Source organism: Pygocentrus nattereri, chromosome 7 (genome assembly GCF_015220715.1).
Source record: "Pygocentrus nattereri isolate fPygNat1 chromosome 7, fPygNat1.pri, whole genome shotgun sequence".
Lineage (NCBI taxonomy): Eukaryota > Metazoa > Chordata > Actinopteri > Characiformes > Serrasalmidae > Pygocentrus > Pygocentrus nattereri.
This window is the reverse complement of record NC_051217.1, coordinates 41,578,834-41,587,357: the sequence shown is the minus strand read 5'-3', so window position 1 is coordinate 41,587,357 and position 8,524 is coordinate 41,578,834.

Genomic DNA, 8,524 nt, shown 5'->3' with positions numbered 1-8,524 from the left:
CCAAACTACATGTGGCCTTCAGATCAGCTCAAGAACAGCGTAGAGAGCTTCATGGAATGGGTTTTCATGGCCGTGCAGCTGCATCCAAGCCTTACATCACCAAGCACAGTGCAAAGCGTGGAATGCAGTGGTGTAAAGCGCCGCCACTGGACTCTAGAGCAGTGGAGATGTGTTCTCTGGAGTGACCAATCACGCTTCTCCATCTGGCAATCTGATGGATGAGTCTGGGTTTGGCAGTTACCAGGAGACGGTACTTGTCTGACTGCATTGTGCCAAGTGTGAAGTTTGGTGCAGGGGGGATTGCCCCTTAGTTCCAGTGGCAATTTCACACTCCCAACTTCGTGGGAACAGTTTGGGGACTTTGGCCCCTTCCTGTTCCAACATGACTGCGCACCAGTGCACAAAGCAGGTCCATAAAGACGTGGATGAGCGAGTTTGGGGTGGAAGAACTTGAATGGCCTGCACAGAGTCCTGACCTCAACCCGATAGAACACCTTTGGGTTGAATTAGAGCGGAGACTGTGAGCCAGGCCTTCTCGTCCAACATCAGTGCCTGACCTCACAAATGTGCTTCTGGAAGAACGGTCAAAAATTCCCATAAACACATTCCTAACATTGTGGAAAGCCTTCCCAGAACAGTCGAAGCTGTTATAGCCTGCAAAGGGCGGGCCGACATCATATTAAACCCTATGGATTAAGAATGGGATGTTGTCGGAAGAAAACCTGTTTCTGGATTTTTGACGTTTTTCAGTTTTTGACATAATTCGAAAATGCCGGTTGCCCTTTATATTAAAAACTATTGAAAATGATTTCAAAATGACCCCTTCAATCATCATTTAGGGGCAGAGTTTTGGGCAGTGAACTGGTAGAAAGTGGGATAACACTAGATAAGTTATGGTGGCATGTCTTATAAGGTTCTTGTCGCTGTCACTGGTTCTGCTATTGCCATTTTCAGTGATTTACAGCTCCTGACTGCTCCTTTGAAACTCAGATGCACTTGCTGGGCCATTTGTCGGGCTGCCCGCCTCCATGCTTCACACTTGGGCAGATTTGTTCTGACCAGGACGGCTTGACTAAGGAATTAAACAACAGCTGACATTTCAGCCGGTTCAGAATGGAAAGAGTTGGATGGGCTACTTGTTCTCAACACTAGAGGGCGGTAGTAGTCATTATTATTTACAGTTTACAGACTCCAGCTTCTGCTTGAGGGTTCAACTTTAAGCTGGGATATGAGAGACAGGAGAGTGAGGCGCCGTGGATATTGACCATGATCACGTCTAATGCGATGCTTATAGTCTTACATCTCTAAATCTTACAAAATGCACAAAAAAAACATGTCAAAGCAGAAACGTGTCTGAATCACATTAACCTCCATCCATCATCGCATCAGAGCAGTACAGCTACCATGAGTCAAATCAATCTGAGGGTCCATCACAGGGTTTCTGTTCTAATGTCTGTCCATTACCTGGCCTCGGCCAGACCATTTCACACAGCGCTGCTCTGTCCGCGCTCTCAGAAGTGACGCATGTTTTGACATCTACGTGCAGAGTAGGAGGCCTTCCTGGATAATGAGATCTAATTTTCAGACATGAAAAGGTAGATGCTCCTCATTCTAAATGGCTGGAGTGCTCCTTTTACTTCTCCTTCTGGTGGTCAAATCTCAGCAAAAGGGCAAAACACCGCACATCAAATGTGAGTGGGCATTTTGTCATTTGTCTGAATCATAGAAATAAACCTCCACAGTCAAGCACGTCTAAGGTTTTTAGACTCGGCAATGAAGAGCATAAAGCGGGTTTTGGGCTTTTGTGCGGTTACAAAGGGGATAAATCATCCTTTAGGCTTTACAACAAGGTTGCAATGGGAATAGTTCATGCTTTATAATGAAGTTATAAAGTGGATAATGTACTTGGGCCTTTTAATAAGGTTACAGAGTGTATAGAGCTTCCCACTTTTAGGCTTTATAACAGAGCTGCAAAGGGGGAAAGTGCTTTAGGCGTTATGTAGCTTAATAGAAAGAAGTCTGCATTCTTTAGACTTCATAACACAGTTACAAAGGGGGTGCGCTTGTGAGGCTTCATAACAGGGTTGTGGGATTACATATTTGAGCTTTAAAATAAAGTAATAAAGTGGATAGTGTGTCATTTGGGCCTTTTAATAAGGTTATAAAGTGGATCAAGCTTCTTTTAGGCTTTATATTAGGGCTGCAAATCATCTTTTAGGCGTTATGAAGTCTACATTCATTAGACTTCATGTCAGGCTTAGAAAGAGGTCATTTAGTTTGTGAGGCTTTACAACAGGGTTACAAAGGGGATTATGTGTTTCTGAGGCTTTATAATGGGGTTACAAAGGGGGATTATGTGTTTCAGAGGCTTTATAATGGGGTTACAAAGGGGATTATGTATTTCTGAGGCTTTATAATGGGGTTACAAAGGGGATTATGTATTTCTGAGGCTTTATAATGGGGTTACAAAGGGGATTGTGTGTTTCTGAGGCTTTATACTGGGGTTACAAAGGGGATTATGTATTTCTGAGGCTTTATAATGGGGTCACAAGGGGTATTATGTAATTGTGAGGCTTTGTACCAAGGTTATAGGTTTAAAAATGTGGGCTTTATAATCATATAATAAGGTTACAACATGGATAGTGGAGTATTTGTGCTTTATAATAAGATTACAAAGTACATAGTGGATCATTTAGGCTTTACAGTAAGTTTACACAGGGGCAGTTCATCATTTGGGCTGTATAATATGGTTATGAAGTGGACAGTGTATCATTTGGGCCTTACAATACGGTAATAAAGCGACAACAAGCTCAGACAAACAGCAATCTCCTGTTATTTAACAGCAATTCATCGTAAGGCGATGGCTCAGGCCTCAGACAGCATATCATCCTGCCTCCCTGTGGCCAGGGTAGTGGAGCTAATGTCTCATCCCTTTGACTCTCTGGCCCATGATGCTGACCAGATATCAGCACACTGGGCATGAGAGCAGCAGAGCAGGTGCTATGAGGTCTGAGCTAAACTCACGTGAAGGATGAGGTCGAGGATGAGTAATTAAATGTTCTCCCCAGGGTGGGAGCACAGCACGTGCTGAAATATACATGAAGAGAGCAGCAACATTGTACGCCCCCAGCATCTACCCCCACCCAGACCACCACCACCCCTCCCCCATTGAGAAACACCCACTTCGATCTTTACAGTCACCCACAGAGGGGAAGACCAGACGATCGATTGTGTCTGAAGGAGAGGAAAAGACTGCATGAGTCATCAGAGGGGAAAGGAGGAGGGGAACGGGGGGAGAGAGAGAGAGAGAGAGAGACAGTTTTGTGGGGACGTCAGTCAGAGAAAAAGAGGGGAAGATAGATAGATAGATGATAGCATAAGAAAAAGAAAGAGAGAGATGAATAGAGAAGGAAAGGGAGGGAAATATAGAAACAAGAAAGAGAGAGAGAGAGAAAGAGTAAGAGAGAGTAAATGAGAGAAAAAGAAAGGGAGAGAGCAGGAAAAAGGCAGAGAAAGAAAGAAAGAAAGAAAGAAAGAAAGAAAGAAAGCAGGAAAGAAAGAAAGAAAGAAAGAGGAGAATAGGAAAAGTAGGAAAAGAAAGATAGAGAGAATTAAGAAAGTAAACAAGACAGAGCATTAGAGAGTTAAAAAGAAAGAGAGGGGGGGTTGAGAAAGAAAGAAAGAAAAAGAAAGAAAGAAGAGAATAAGCAAAAGAGGGAGAAAGAAAGGTGGAGAGAATGAAAAAGTAAAGAAGAAAGAGTGGGGGAGCATAAAGAAGAAGAGTGGGCAGATCGTAAATGTCAGGATATTGAGTTTATCAAACGCACTCAAGGTGAATTGAGTGGGAAAGTGAGTCACTGGGGTCCGGAGACCCCGCTGCTGCCAGCACAGTGACGAAGCAAGAAACAGCACGAAGCGCTTCAAACAGTTACAGCAACGGGCGGCAGAAATACAGTTCAAGTGAGAAGAAGAGGTGAAAGGGTCTGCGGAGCTGACAGAACGGAGCTCCTCTCTGCGGCTGCTGCTCGTCCTGAGACGACATTCTGGAAAATATCATGAATTCCTTTCAAATCGGTCGCCTGACAGAATGATTTAGTGCTGGATTTGATGAGGAATCACAGCAGCACCCAGAACCAGTGATGTAGTGGTGTCTGAATAGGACAAATCAGTGGTGCATCACAACAGCAAAGACCTTACATCCAGGTGGACAAACAGTGTTACGCCATAGCAACAACATGGTCATTAAAGTAATATAAGGTTGGATTTTGTGATTTTGATTTTGTGAACAGCTGAAAACGCCCTTTGGCACAGATCGCTTTAAAATGCTGGCGAATCACTCCGAATTTTGGTGAGAGGCCGTGACTAGGAGATGTGGTAATGTGGCCAGAAGCTGTTGTGCAAGAACCACAGAAGAATACTCGTCTTTCTTTTCCTGTTATTTCCAAATCAGACCATTTCTCAGCTCAGAAGACCATAAAATAGGTCATTTTCTCTAGCTAGCATAGCTAATGTGAGAAGCCATGAGTCACGGTGACGTGACAGAAGCACTCTAAAAACAAGAACATTCGGTTTTAAGATCCTGTTGTCACGACTGGCCGCTCCCAGTACTCCATGTACTTGTGTTTACCTTTTTTGTCCATGTGCTTCCTTGTTTTGATTCTTCCCTGTCCTGCCCCCTTGTTTCCAGACCCTGCCCTTGATTGTTCTCACCTGTGTCTTGTTTACCTTCGTTGTTCCTGTATTTAAGCCCTGTGTTTTCCCCTGTTATATTATGGATAATACTGCCAAACTTGCCTGAAAGGCACCACGAGGGTCCGAAAGTCTGGCACATTTCTCAGACTAAAGCTTTATGAAATGTAGTAATCTGTCATTCTGTAGTGGCATAACTAACACTAAAACATAACCCAACCTTCCTAAATCCTTCGATACTTGTATCTGTAACCAAGGCACAAAATACAGGGGGTCCTGAGGGGGTCCGGAAGCCCCTAATAAACCTCGGAATGTCTCAAAATCGACGTTAGCGTATTGTAATAGAACCTCAAATTCAGGGAAACGTCTTTGTTCAGCTGCTTCACCCACAGTTCTGTTTAGTATTCTTCACTAGTTAGACCAGTAGCATTGGTCTGTCTCAGGGTGGTGCTGTAGCAGGCTGGTTCACCCAGTTGGCCTATTATAGTGATGTAACTATGCCTTGGAAACCTCTGAATATGCCACAGCGCATTTGTGAATGTGAAATTGGTGGGAAGAGTAAAATTCTTAGTCATTTCTCAAACCAAACACAAAAGCGATGTGGAAGATCTTAGTTAATATGTGGAAGAGCTCATTACCAAACTAGAAAGCAGCATTTCCAGGAGAAGAATTGTAAGTATTTTGTTACCATTGCATCCATCAGCGCCTCTATGGTGAGTGAGTGAGCAGCCAGCCAGTCCCCCCAGAATACCAGGGGTATTTCACACTCTGCCTATAGCCAATACAATATGATACAAAACACAATACACGGCATGACAGTGTTCAAATGTTGACTCACTGTGCTCAGATTTGGTGCACGTGCTACATTAGACATGGTCAGTGAATTATTCAGCTCCTGGATCGATAGAGAAATGAGCAACGGGAATGTTTGAGTGAGTCAGTGTGCCACAACAGGTCAGTTACTCACTCACGTGTGTTCAGCTCGTTCAGTTTTTCTCTTGAAAAGTTGATGCAACGGCTGCAATCGCACTAGAATTGACAAACTGGCTGGAAAAAGAAGAGTTACTTCACTCTAAGGCCCAGTCCCATTTCACCCCTCGCCCCTACCACTCAGCCCTAAGCCCTCTGTTTTGTGCGTTCACGTCTAGGGGCAGGGTGTCCCGATTCATGTTGAGATAGAGGGGCGAAGTGTTGGGGCTACATGGTCCTGCAAACGGAGCTTTTTCAGAGACACCGTCCAAACAGAGTGATGAGAAAAAAGAAAGTGTTAAGACGGCTGAGCGAGAGACCAAACAAACCGTAAAATTTCATAAAGAGCAGCGCTAGTAGCTGTTAATGAAGCGATGTTTTAGTTTATTATTTGAGGGCAAGATTTCACCCACTATCCCTTGTTAGGGTGACTCTCAAAAACAAGGGGCAGGGGTAAAAAGAAGAAAAGGGTTTGGGCCTAAATGTGTCACTTATTTCCCAAAGGACTACAAAGCAGGGAATTTTGGGAAGCTCCTCAAGCTCTAATACTAACACTAAATAAATAACTAAATACCTCAAATGTGAGAATAAACAGTAGTTTAAACAATAACAGATTAAACAATAAAGTTTGTCTTTATGTGCACCATAATTAGCATCACAAACATATGTTGATTTTGAAAATAAATGAAATTTGCCTTATTAATGTTCAATATTCCATTGTGTCTGCACCTAAAGATGAACTTTTCTCTTTTTACTTTAAGCAGTGTTCCTGCACACATAGTAGCATAAAACATCCCATTTAAATGGAATGCTGAAAAATCAATGATACAACCTGAGAGGCCTGAGAACAGATAGAATTCCTTGTTTTATCTGAGCCTTCGTGGGCCTTGTGCTGTGAGGCCTCCTGAGGCCCCTGGCAGTCAGAGTGTCACGCCTTGGACTGAATCGGACTCAATTTCCCACAATGCTTCAGGAGATCACATGACTCTGGACAGTCACATGCGTCACTACCAGCTTTCACAGTCTCCTGATTATTAACCCAACACACCTGTGCATGATGACCCAGTTAGTTAGTATATAAGCCCGGGCTTCCACTAGATTCAGTGTATAGTGTAGTTTCTCCCTGAGCACACTGAGTGTTTATTTTTTGATTCTGAATTCTGTGTATTAACCGTATCTTTGTTATTTCAACTTTGCCTTTTGATCTCCCCCTTTTTGTACCTTCACCAGCTGGTTTTGTGTATTTGAACTTGGACCTTTTTGGATTGTTTATCGACCACGATTTTGTCTTCCCCTTGGATTTTGGTTGCCTGTGTTTTTTGGTATTTGACCCTCGCCTGTTTTTGACCCTGATACTCGCAGTCCCCCTGGGCATAGTCCCCACTTGCCTGGTCAGTAATCTATTCTTGGTCTTGGTAAACAAGAGGAGATGCTTCATTGTAATCTCCTCTCTTTAAGAAGGAAACGCCTATAAATGCATACGAGCTCAAACGAGCAGTGATCTTAATATTACACCTATTGAACCCTTTTCATGACAATAGAATTTGCGACAGCACAAAACATTAGAAATTCTGTATATTAGTGTATATTTTGAGAATAAAGCTTTCCACTTTTCCACTTCTAGATTTTTGAGTGTCTCTGTGGGAATTTGTGCTCATTTAGAGCATTTGGAAGGTCAGGACTGATGTTGGATGAGAAGGCCAGGATGAACAGGATCCAAAGATGAAAACATATTGTCTAAAGTGTCTGTATGCTGTAATATTTACATTAAACTTTACTGGAACTAAGGGGTCCAAACACTGTTAACCAGCCCCAACCCATTATCCCTACTCCACCAAACTTTACTGTTGACACTATGCATGCTGATACATAATGTTCTCAGACTCGTTCAACAGACTGCCAGATAGTAAAGTGTGATTCATCACTCCACAGAACATGTTTCCACTGCTCCAGAGTCCAGTGCTTGGCATTGCACATAGCGATCTCTGCCGTAGAAACACATTTTACAGTGCTCCAAACGTACAGTTCTTGTGTTGAAGTTGCTTCCTTAAGCAGTTTGGAACTCTGTATTGAGTGATGCAACAGACCATAGGCGATTTCTACCATTATACGCTTCAGCACTCAGTGGAGTTTGTGGTTTACTGCTTCGTGGCTGAGCTGTTGTTGCTCCCACCTGCATCCGTTTTACCAAATTAGCACTTACAGTTGACTAGGGCAGATCTAGCAGGTCAGAAATGACACAAACTGACTTACTGATTCCGATGCCACTGCCACATTTAAAGTCACAGAGCTCTTCAGTATGACTAATTTTACTGCCAGTGTTTGTCTAAGGAGACTGGAAGGATATGTGCTTGATTTTATACACCCGTTCACAATGAGTATGACTGAAACACCTGAACTAAATAATTAGAAGGCTGTCCACATACTTTTGGCCATATAGTGTAGCAGAGAAGCTAGTTATAACTCTGTCTCACCACTAACTTGTTCTAAATGGATGTGTAATGAATGCACATTTCGGTATTTTGCATATGGTGCTGTGTGCATGGGAGTATATCATGTATAGGATTTATTCTAGGGGTCGGTGTTCTGGGGTCTCTCTGCGGCTTTGATAATTGTTTATTTCTGCTATCAGAGAGGGCAGTGAGGCCAGCCTTCTGTAGAGCAGAAGTCATTTCTGTTTAGCAACTGAAGTTTCATTGAGTAAAAGCAATGCAATGCGGTCGGACCTGAGCACGCGATGAGTCACCCAACCCAGGCATCTTTAATCTTAATAGGTCCGTTAAGCTGTGAGACGAATTGAATTGAATTAGAAACTCATTACACTTGATTTCCTCTTCCAGCTGACTTCGTCCTTGCGGTTTATGCA